This window comes from Ictalurus punctatus, chromosome 20, assembly GCF_001660625.3.
Source record: "Ictalurus punctatus breed USDA103 chromosome 20, Coco_2.0, whole genome shotgun sequence".
NCBI lineage: Eukaryota > Metazoa > Chordata > Actinopteri > Siluriformes > Ictaluridae > Ictalurus > Ictalurus punctatus.
Window position 1 is genome coordinate 6,646,537 of NC_030435.2, and position 12,775 is coordinate 6,659,311.

The following is a 12,775-nucleotide window of genomic DNA, read 5'->3' on the forward strand; positions in this document are numbered from 1 at the left end:
CTCCAGAAACAACAGCTGTTCTACTTCCCAGTTCAAAGAAAAATAATTTGCTTGGTCTTTCAGTGGTTTTTCTTGGCATCATTTTGCCCACATTCATCTTATAATATGGTCAAGTCATTTATTTACATTAACTTACACAGAACCAGACCACAATGATACTAACTTTCAAATGCAAGTCATGTGATTTCTGGTCTTAGCCTTTAAAATTAGATTTGATTTTTAAAAAATGGTTCAAATATGATAGATGATCCAAATGGTCATACATTCCTATAACATTATAGGCTTACTATGATAACTGGAGACCATGGTAATTCCCATTGTAAAGACTCATAAATGACAGAAGGCATAAAGGTTTTTTAATCTATAGTGCATTCAAGTCATGTTGGAATTTCAATAATGAAAAGCTTCTGACTATACTTGTAATTAGCAATTGGAAAGAATTTTCTCAAAGCTCTGACTTGACATCATGTGACATTACATTATATAAACAAAAATGACTGAAATTGTAGTGGCGTCCACTCTCAGCAGTGTACACCCAACACTCCATGTTACTGTAATACTAACACCAGCAACTCATTCTCCAGTTAATCATGGACAATAAAACAACGAATGTGTCCAAAATCACATACTGTGATAGTACCTACTGCACTCGATTTAGTACCTACTGCTCAGCCATTGATACAGTATGCAATGATCAGTATATGTGAGTAGTCTGAATTCAGGCATACTACCTCCACCACCACTGTCATGTGACCTACAACATCATCATAACCACAAAATCTTAAAGAGCATGCCAGATTAGTGCACCCTACACTGCAACTGTTTTTTCTTGTTTAAACCTTCAACAAGTTAACAATTTACTAAGGTGCTGTTAAACAAATATGGTTTAGCCACAAGGAACAATGTTTAATACCTAGCACTTACCCTTAAAAAGAGCTGACGTGCTGCTTTATCCCTTTATTGATTCTGACAGCTCTTCCTTGCCAGTCCTGTTGCCATAGGAGACTGCAGAGTGCAGTGCCCACTGGGTCCATACTACAGAATCTGGACTGAAGCAGTATGTCATCTGGGAATTTCTTGCCTACTATTTTATGAATACTGAGAATTCAGACATACTGCTCATTTGGCATACTGCATTTGCCTGCTGTATAGTAGGGTAGTAGGGGTATTCAGACACAGCTAATCCCATTCAGTCAGTCAGCAAAGTACTGCCCCTGTCATGTGCCCCAATGTTATAATGTCCTTTCCACAGACCCAAGTGTATTTTCATTAATTTTCATTAATTCATTTATTTTCTTTTTGATTATTGCTAGTCATTTATATAATTCATCTGTTTAGACATACTGTATGATCTACTGGACAGTGTACTGAAAGAGCAGAAGCCATGTTCACAGAGAAAGGAGACTAAAGTCAACCTCCCTAAACCACAAATGTCATGGAGGTGAACAGATTACTTTCCCCTGAGGAGTATCTCACAAGAGTTGAGGAAGGGCTTGTGTCTCTACTTGTGAAGGGGTGCCCGACATCTGTGAGTTAACTGCCCTGTGAGGTCTGAGGAATTGGTAAGTAATGTCTCTGTATATGATACAGCTAACTCGTTTAACATTAAAGTACTGGTGAGTTGGGATGATATTACTATACTACATGTTACAAACATGAGTTTTTTTTTTTTTTATTATCTCCAAACATCTAATCAGGCATGCAAAAGAGTTTCCACATGAGGTTCCTGCCCTGGATAATGGAACACTGGGCTCTGGGAGGGTCCAGTACTAAATCCTACCTTAAAACATACTATTTGGACTTCATCATCTAGAAACCCTTTTATTGTTTGTCTGTGACTCACCTGCACAGTTCATTGTTCTAGGTCTGCCATGGTTAAAAAGACACAATCACAGTATAAAGTGGTTAAGAGGTGAGATAATCAGCTGGTTGCCCAACTGCTAAGACAATTTTTAAGAGTCCAGTGTGTTCCATCTCCTTAGAAAGTCTGGCAGATTAAGGAATGGATAGTGTGACCAGTGAATTCTATCATTCAATTAAGCAAGATGCCACCAAACTCCTTCCTTATTAACCCTGGAACTGTGCTGTTGACCTGCTACCAGGGGCTTCATTGAGCCTTTCTCGCTGTCAGCATCTTCCATTTTCTTCTTCATGGAAAAAAAGATGGAGGTCTGAGACTATACAAGAATATGACTATGTGTCATCTGGTTCTTTACACAAGAACCAGGTGACAAAGAAATTCTATTATCCCCTCTCCTTTGTGCTAGCTGCACTGGAATAGTTGTGTGAAGCCAGAGTTTTTATCAAACCCAACTTGAGTAGTGCATGCAACCTTGTGTGTATCCTGGAGGAAGACAGGTTGAAGACTGCTGTCTCCATGGCCAAGGAAAATTAAATTTTGTGAGGCTGCATGGCCTGCCCAGTGCCTCACTGTGTTTCAGTTGTTTGTTAGTAAGGTGCTCCATAAATGCTTCACAGGTATGTTGTGGCTTACATTGATGACATCTTGGTGTATTTCCAAGATACACAGACTTTACATCAAAACTGAGAAATGCCACTTTCACCTGCCAACTGTCTCCTTCCTAGGTTGCGTTGTCCTCTCAGGTCACACACATGGAAGAGCAGAAGCTGCAGGTAGGGCTGAAGTGGCCATGTACCAAGACCATTTGGAGGTTCCTTGGCTTTACAAATTACTAATGGTGCTTTATCCAGAACTTTCTCACCTCTCTCCTCAAGAGGACTCCATACCACCCACACCTTGTCAGCTGCTGCCTAAGATACATTAACCATCGTCAAACATTAACTCAACATAGCACCAGTTCTCTGTATGTCAGATCCATCCCTATCATTTGGGGTGGAGGTGGACGCCTCTGAGGTAGGAGTAGGAGCCATGCTTTCCTAGCGGCAGGGAACCCCAACTAAGCATCACCCAATGCTTATTTTCTTAAAGTCTGTCAGAAGTGAAAAGGGATTATGATGTGGATAATTATAAGCTCCTTATGCAGCACAGACCTCACAGACTATATTGCTGGAATAATAACACTTGCAGCTTGCTCTCCAGCTAATCAAGAATTCTTTATAAGACATATTCATTCAATCAGCATGCAGCATTGGACCTGTCATGTGTTCTTGTGCTACCGTTTCCTTACCATTGCGCCATGTGTATTTCCACTTCTATGTCTATTGGTATTCCTAGATATTTATACAAATTTTAGTTTAGGTATATGTTGTAGTCTATGTGCATAACCCTAGTCATTTCATGCATTTCTGTCATTTGTGATATCACTAATTCCTAGGTTGTGTGTGTATGGTTTACTTCTGGTTTATCTTGTCTTGTTTCACACCATAGCTATTCACATTCTATTTTTTGGAAACAGTGTCTAACCTTGGTCCTGGTCTCTATTTGTTACACATTTAAAACTAATTTAAACTATAAGGTCTGGTTTGAACTATATATGTGCCTGTCAGACATTGTCAGCTTGCTTTTAGTGGCATGGTGGAACAGTAGGTAGTGCTGCCTCACAACTCTGTTGTCCCTGTGTTGATCCTGAGGTTAGGTTACTATAGTATCTGATTTTTGTATGTTCTTCCTGTGTTTCCTCTGGGTTCACCTATGTCCAAACACCTCCAAGAAACATGCCTGTTGATGCCAACCTAAGTGAGAATTTGTGTGCATGTGTGTGTGTGTGTGTGTGTGTGTGTGTGTGTGTGTGTGTGTGTGTGTGTGTGTGTGTGTGTGTGTGTGTGTGTGTGTGTGTGTGTATGTGGTGCCCTTCAATAGGCTCACATCACCTCTGGGGTAGCACTGTTGTGCTGGATCCACCGTGACCCTGACCAGGATAAAGTGGTTACTGAAGATAAATAAATGAAATACTTGCCATATTAAAAAATACTATCGTATAGATTTGCTTTCTAACTACAAAGCAGTGAAAGAGGTTAAGCTGTGCATTTCCAATGGAACAGCTGATTTACATTTATGCCATTTAGCAGAATTTAAGTGCAGTTTAATTTAACTAATTTCAAAACTCAGAGTAGAATCTCTGGGCCATTATCTCATAATTACCAGTATTCGGATAAGAACACTATTAAATGAGTAATTCTTCTAGACTCAATCATATTATTATTTTTTTCTTTCTTTCTTTTTTTTTTTTTTTTAAATAGCATAAATATATGTGGTTAAACTAATTGTAGAACATGCATCATAAGTTGGCAAAGTTTTTAGTTTAAAAAATTAAATCAGTTTTAAACATAATTTTCCACCTCATTTAGACTAACAGGACATTTACGGCATTAAGAGGTCTATTTTTTTTTTTTTTTGTACTGGGGCTCACAAGAGTTATTAGAATATAGTAGGCTACAGCAATGTTGCTAATTTGTTTAGATGTAAGCCAGTTTGTTCCAATTTGTGCCCAGTTACGAATTCTGTTGTTAGAAATGAATGTTCTAGCAATGACATGAATGAAGTGATAAAAAAAGAGGTTTGACATTTAAAAGCTGACAGAACAGTACTGCACTTAAATTTAACACCTACCAGGCGCCCCACTTAGCAAAGCTGCATTTTTCTGATTTGAAATGAAGTTCTATCCCATTCCCCCAACTTAGTTGTTGCAAATGTTGACTGTCAGTACACTTTAATGTAAACTGGCTAGTTATCCCCACTACTAACTAATAATTCATCTGCCACACCCACAAGCACCAACACCACAATCAAATGTCTTGATCATACACTTTTCTGAAACATGGTGAAAACTGTAAAAGGGGTGTTGAAAGCTCATGCTGCCATACACAAATATAGAATAATAAATATCATAAGTATCAATATCAAAGTCACTCCAAACTCAAAAGGTGGTCATTAATAATCAAATGTTTTATTCTTGTCTTTTAATTTTGTTTTGTGGTTTTAGCCATGAATTTTGATAGGATCTACTGATTTATAATTTATAACAAATATCCTGTTGTAGCTCGGTCCCACAGTATTGCACTAATATGGTCAGAATTTCTTGTCTATTTGTTGCTCAAATATCTGCAATCTCCTTTCACAAGGACCTGAAAATAGAATGTGTATTTGATAAGACACTTCTAAAAAGCAGAAGCAGTTTATGCAGTCGTACAACCAAACGGCTAGACTGTTAGTCACCAGAAAAGACTCTTGAGGTCAGGAACCCACTAAAAAAGGAGGATTGCTGAATGAGTGCTAGGTGAAATGGGAAAGGATGAGGTTAGCCAAGGGCTGAAATATCAGTAGTTCTGTCCTGTGAATTATTTTCTAACTATTTACAACACAGCCATTCTCTAAAAATTATTACATGGCTTTTTAATTTTCTAAAAATAAAGTACTATTCAGGTCAGCATAGATGTTAAAGATTCCTACAAAACTCAGGATACATGTAGCATGATGACATTGGACACACTATGCTCATGCATTCCTTATAGTCGAGCATGTTTTCTTACTTAGGTTCTGTAGCCAAGAGAAGTGCAGATGGTGCTCCCTCAGGCTGGAATGTCAACACAGCCCCTCTGTCACTTCAGCATAGTGCCGATGAACTGGACGGCTTCCAAAATGCGGTAGAGACAGCAGGCCAGGCCACCAGATGTGGTTCGTCTGCTACAATTTGAGTTCTTGAGCAAGAGTGAATACAGCTAGCACCACGTCCAAGCTGTGAGGACATGCAGACAGCACCAAAAGTGAACAATGACCTATCTGTTGGATGTGACACATGAGTAATACAATTTTGATTGCATATTTATTTCAGTATCCATTTGTAAAGGTGCTAAGATTTGTATATATGTGAACATGTGTGCGACAGATATACATATTAGAGCCCTGGATAGCTGGGGGGTAATCCAGAAAGCAAGATTAACTTACAGTCACATAAACCCTGAACTCTCGGTTGATTAACCAAAACCTTGCTTACTCGGAGTATGTCGGTTCCAGATCACCTGCTAGAAGTTAGTTCAATCAACCTCCAATTGGTAACTCAGAGTTAATGCGCACGCACTGTGAGTACATAAAGACACTGTCTATGGATTGCTGATTTCAGGAGTCACCATGGAAACCCAGGGCGAAAAAAGCGAGCTGCATACTTCAGCAAAGCAGAGTTAGAGGTTTTAATGCATGCTTATGAGGAATATAAGCCTGTTGTAAAAAATAATAATAATAATAATAATAATAACTTCGCCATCGGACAGAGAGTTGGCTTGGAAAAAGGTGATGGATCGAGTAAATGCGTGAATTTATAAGTTCATAAATATCTGAAAAGTTTCCTTTCATTACATTTACATTTACATTTACATTATTATTCATTCATTCATTATTCATTCATTATCACATTATTATTCATTACAATTATTATTCATTATTATTCAAAATGCACTGTCCCTTAATCAAGGGGGCAGTTCATCAGAGTCAGCTACCTCCCATGAGATAAGTGGCTTGGTAAAATATATTGGTAGCATAATGAGAACTTAGGACTTCTTTTTTTATTTAAAAAAAAAAAAAAAATTAAAATAATAATAAAAAATCCAGTGATTTAAGTGATTTATCCTTAAACAAGATGACAAGAAACACTGCCACAGTCTAAAAAAATGAATTGGCAAAAAAAGGCGATGTTTCACTTGTGTATTATGCATGTTTGTTTTATTTTACCGCATATGGTCTGTACTGTAATCTTAATTGTAGTGCCCCTACTAGATGTTCCTTATGTCTTTGAATATTAGTTGTATTTGTTTGAGAATGTACATTGAGCATCTGATTTCATTTTCTTATAGTTGCTAATGGACACATTGTATTCATTTACCCTTCTGCAACAGCACATCCTGACACAGTTGAAAGTGATTATTGTCTTCAGGTATTGTTTCTGTTTGCTAGACCAAACATCATTAGTATTTTGCACTGTAGGATGAAGATTAAGAGACCACCTCTGCTGTGACAGAGGTACAAAATGAAGGTGCTGGGAGGCCCACAGAGGTATAACATATAATGCATTCCCTTTTTTTTTTTTTTTTTAAAAAAAAAGTGTGATTATTCAAACCTTGTCATTGTCCCCTTAAAGATTAAGACTGGGGATTCTTGCAAAGAGGAGGGTCCAAATACCTCCACACAGAATCTTGGCAGTGTAAAAAATTGTATGCAATTGTCCTGATTAAATATTTGGTCTGTGTATGTATTACAGACATTTATAATATCAATTATATTGAATCAACATTCTGTCTTCCTGCAAAGCAGTTGCCTGCAAAAGAACTGTATAATGTCCATCTTCCAAGGCAAATTAGAAAAAGTGACATGGAGATGGACCTTCTACAACTTCAAATGGAGGAAAAAAAGGTGAAAATAAAAAAAAGGCCAGGCTTGAAATTTAATTGCTGAAGCACTGGTTAAAAGGTGGACAAGTATTTGCCTACTGATTATTATTATTCTGTCAGTTATTGTTGAATGGTAAAGCAATAAATTAAAATGTCTTTCAGTTACAGGAAATAAAGAAACAATGAAACACACTCAACTGTTCAATTTGTGCTCAATGTACTCTTTTAATTAGAAGTGATTTTGGCAGATCACATCTCAACAACACTGAGAGCAAGGCTGTACTGTACAGTACAAATGGCCCTACACCCAGTTGCCTTTCCCACATGCTCGGCATCACCCACATTATACATAAAACTCCCTCTGGCAAAAAAAAAAGAAAGGGCGATGCATAAAATGTGCTCAGTGTTCAGTGCTGATTCACAATGTGTCACTTTGGTATTTTGAGGTTTTAAAAGGTTTGTTAAATAAATTAATGATTCCCGTGAATAATGGTACTGCACCCGAAATATTCATCCGGATACAAAAACACATCGACACGTGGTCTTATCACCCTCTCACAGCGAAAAATATTTCATGTAATCCGTGCTTCTTCGTTCACAGGGCACGCTATGCTCCATCAGCTCTCTGAAACAAACTACCCTTACCTCCGTTTTTGGAACCAAAAGTTGAGGTTTTCCATTAACTTTGAGTAAACTTACCCAGGTAAGTCGCATAATCGGCATTCTGGAATACCCCCTTGATGGCATTTCTGTCACATGGCCACCGTACCAGTGAATGACTGTTTACAGACTAAAGGTAAACATTATCAAACAAGACAAAGTATACACTATATGGCCAAAGTTTTGTGGACACCTGACCATCCCACCCATATGTGAGCCTTCCCCAAACTGTTGCCACAAAGTTGGAAGCAGATAATTTTAAAGGATGTCTTTCTGTGCCGTAGCATTACAATTTTCGTCACTGAAACTAAAAGACCAAAACCTGCTCCCACATGATAATGCCCCTGTGCACAAAGCAAGGTCCATGAAAACATGGCTTGCCAAGGTTGGAGTGGAAGAAATCGAGGGGCCTGCACAGAGCCCTGACCTCAACCCCACTGAACATCTTTAGGACAAACGGCAATGCTGACTGCATTCCAGGCCTTCTCACCCAAAATAAGGGCCTGACCTCACTAATGCTGTTTTGGCTGAATGGGCAAATCCATACAGCCTTCCTGCAGAAAATAAAAATTAACGGTGGAAAACAGGGTGACACTTCTGGACAGCATGTGCCAAGGACTAATACCTGCAAAAATTAAGCATATGCCGAAATGCAGTGGGTCCGACTGCAGAGTTTAATAACAAGGAACACAACAGACTTTCATATCTCCTGAAAGTTCTTATTTATTTTGTCACCAAGTCAGCTTATTATCCACAACAGTGTTGAGTTATACTTATCTTCAGTCTCTAGGTCTTAACTTTAGCCTAGCAACACAAGCAGAATAATTCATTTCTATCTTAATCATTACCACATATTGAATTACAGAGAAGAAACTTACTACATATTCTTGGAATTTTGCTCCATATCATTATCTTCTGATACTACATGTATTTTTCCAGCTTGTAATCTATTAAGGAAATTCATCACTAGAACAAGAAAGTAAGTCCAGTTGCCAAATTTTTAATGATATAGTAAGCCACATTTTACCTCAACCATTTACAGTTCCAGCTGTACCACACCATGTTGGCTTGAACTACAATACACCTTCATTTTCAAAGCTCTTTATTCCAAATACTCAATGCTCGATGAAAGGACAGATCAAAGTTGACTGTTCAGTTTAAATAACACTCTATTTTAAAGACTGATTATAATAACCAAATGGTGCTGTTCATCCACAAGGTACTACCCATCTTTTCCAAACAAGTATATAATCGTTCTCACAAATGGTACAAATCTTTGAACATTGTTCGTACGCAAATGTTCCATGTTTCTTCTCCATCTCCATCACTTAACTTGTACTTGCTCACCCCACCCTAGTGCTCACTGAACTCCCGTCATATGCAAGGTTGAGTTTACAGCTACAATGCTTGGCAAAGCAAAAGAAATGACATCAGTGTCATAAAAAAGTATAATAATACTAGAATGTTGGAGGAATGCTGTTGGATTTATCTGTCACTTTTCTCAGGGTTCTTCAAACATACCAGGCATTTTGGACTGTTTAAAAGAGAGAACAGGCTCTTGGCAGCTGTGGCTTTGTGGCATTTGGCTTCAGAGTGAGTAACTTTTTTCATGAAGAAATAGGCTTAACTTATCTGAGTGTGTCTGCAGCTGATTAGAAGACATGTTTCAGATGGAGCTCTGATTTAAAAATGTGTACCAGAAAACTTCACACTGGTAGTGACAAAGAAGGAATTAATGCCTTTAACCAAATACCACACTATTAGTAGAGATATGGATGCCTGCACTGTGTTTTAACATGAGATATTGTTAAAATGTGAGGTGCAGTGAGCCACAGTACACATTTTGATTTCCAGAATTCCATATATTCCAGTGCTCCCATGATTGAGCTGCCTTTATTTAAGTCCATAAAACCTTCCATTCTAATACTGACCCTTATTTTTAGATTAGGTGGGTCCAGCTTATGTAGTACATAATAGTAACCAATGTCAATAAAAATGAATATGGTGTGTGTTCACCCAAAGTCTGCTGCCTGTGTGTGACTTTCAGAATAGTGGAGTTTTGTTACCTCTCATTTGGGAGGAAAAAGACAGATCAATTCCTCTACTTCAGATAAGCTGGCTCAATCTCATGCTTTACCCGTGCCAACTCAGGGTGGGTCCCTCTCCAAAGGTGATACTTGCCAACAAGCTGCCTCTTTGAACAATTGGGGCAGAATGGGTCACAGGAACCACCTCAGGAACCAATTAAAGCCCTAATCAATCACCAAGAAAATGAACCTTCTGGCCTCAAGTTGTTCCCAAATGTAAAACCTGCACAACCCTCACTTGAGCTGTTCTAATGACATAATGCAATATAATGTACTGAGCAGAGGGAACTGTAGAGGAAGCCTGAAGCACAATGCTCACTCAGTCTTAAGATAATGGGAACAAGGGACCTTATTTTGAAAGGAACAGGATTTTTACTTATCTTTACCGCAGGAAAGGGTGAGGTTGCTTGTTTGGCTGACTTTTAAGATTTGGTTTTGAGTACTTGGGACACAGCAAAATCTTACATTAACATGATTAGATTTTATGGTGAATGATAATTTTTGTGATGTCATTTGGTTGCTTAAAACGTTTTTGAAAATAGTGCCAAAATAAAAATCCTGAAACTTTCTCTTAGGTCTCTGCAGTGGCTCATGGTTTCCATATTGTAAATGTATATTGTCACATTTCTTTATGGCTAATTCCCTTTTGTTCTGGTCCACTGTAGAAAAAAGGAAAAGGGCAAGAGTTTGCAGAACCCTTGGCCAACTGTACAATATCCGGTGCCAGCATTGTGTTACATGTCTGTCTAGAAATCCAACATTTTCTCTTCAGACCAGCATTACAATGGTATGAAAACATGGAGGCCTAATCAAGCCAATGTTTCCATTGGCCTGTACACAGAAACACAGACTCTGAAATCCCAACTATGAGGCATAAAATGATATGGTATTCTAAATAACTACTGCTAATGAAGAGAATCCCCCAAACAGGCCGAGCAATCTCCCTGGAGACAGTCATTAAATGCAAGTCAATATAAGTGGACAATTTTGTCGCATTGTAAAACCAATTACTCTAATAACAGTGTCCAGGGTGTAGAAGCAAGCGTTTTATGGTTAGAAAAACACAGTGCCGTAATGTGACCAGTCTCGGTCACACTAGTAGTATTGTTCTGTGGTGTCTGCTTTCTATGACTAATGCTTGACAGAAAACCTAGCAAGCAAGGATGAAGAGAAAAAAAAAAATCAGTCAAAACATGTTATATGCCAATTTAGAGTAATACCACACAGTTAACACTGATATAATGTTCATGAATAATAGCAGAAACCCAACTGTGAAAATTGAATATGTTCAGTTGTGGTTATCTGTCAAACTGAGAGTGCTGGGGAAGAATGGGTTGGGGAATGCTTCAAGAGTTCAACAGTTAACCAGAAAAGCATTTTTTTGTAATAAAATAATCTTAGTTAAATCTTTTAATATAGAACTTAGTATAGAGCTATGGTTAGCTACTCAGAGAACTAGCATACAAGAAGTAAAAGGAGACCAGACCTTTGAAACCATGTCCTGAAGTCTGTGTTAGATGTTATGCCCTTATTTATGCCATTATAAGGCTAATCCAAAATCTGTCTCAAGATAGCTATGTAGGTGTAATCTTTGAGTGTTTTAGGAGACACACTAAGACACAGTGTTTTAGTGAACACATGGAGAAGGCATGGTGGCTCAGTGATTAGCACTAATATGCAGAGTGTCCCCTGCCTCATACCCCAAATTCCCTGGGATAGGCTCCAGGCTCCATGCGACCCTGTGCAGGATAAGTGGTATAGAAAATGGATGGAACAAAAATATTGGAGCATATAACTTACAGGTGTTTCTTGTTGCCCAGGTGTGCCCTGTTAGATTGATTGCTTAAACAATTAATAGCTCTGAATGTCTACTCTTGATTTAGGCCCTGGGTTTCAAGACTATGCTGTCTGGATTTGATGTTTAAAAGGATAAACCATAATGAAGGCCAGCAGCTGTCTATGGGAGAAAAGCAAGCCATTGTGAGGCAATGATCAGAGGGAAAATTGATCAGAGACATTGCACAAGCATTGGACCAATACTACAATTTGGATTGTAGTGAAAAAGAAAGAAACCACCGGTGTGCTAACAACCATACATCGAACAGGGAACTAAGAAAAATAACAGCAGAAACATTGTGAGAGATGTGAACTACTGTAAAACCCCAAAACAACAGTCAGTTGCATCATTAATGACCTCTACAGGGCAGGGTTGAAAGTATCACAATCCACTGATCAAAGAAGAATTTGAGAGCAGAAATATCGAGGCCATACCACAAGATGTAAACCACTCATCAGCAGTAAGAATCGCAAAGCCAGATTGGAATTCACAATGAAATACAGAGATAAGCCACAAAAGTTCTGGAACCAAGATTAACCTCTACCAAGTGATGGAAAGGCCAATGTGCGAGATAAAGAAAGGATCTGCTCATGATCCAAAACATACAAGCTCAGCAGTCTAGCACGGTGGAGGTAGTGTCATGGCTTGGGCTTGCATGGCTGCTTTTGGAATGAGCTCACTAATCTTTATTGATGTAACTCATGATGGTAGCAGCAGAATGGATTCAGATGTCTGCAGAAACATTCTGTATGCCAATTTACAGAGAAATGCATCCAGTCTAATTGGGAGGAACGTCATCATGTGGTAAAATAATGACCCAAAACACACTGCCAACACAACAAAGGATTTTGTCAGGAGAAAAAAGTTTTAGACTGGCCAAGTCAATCAC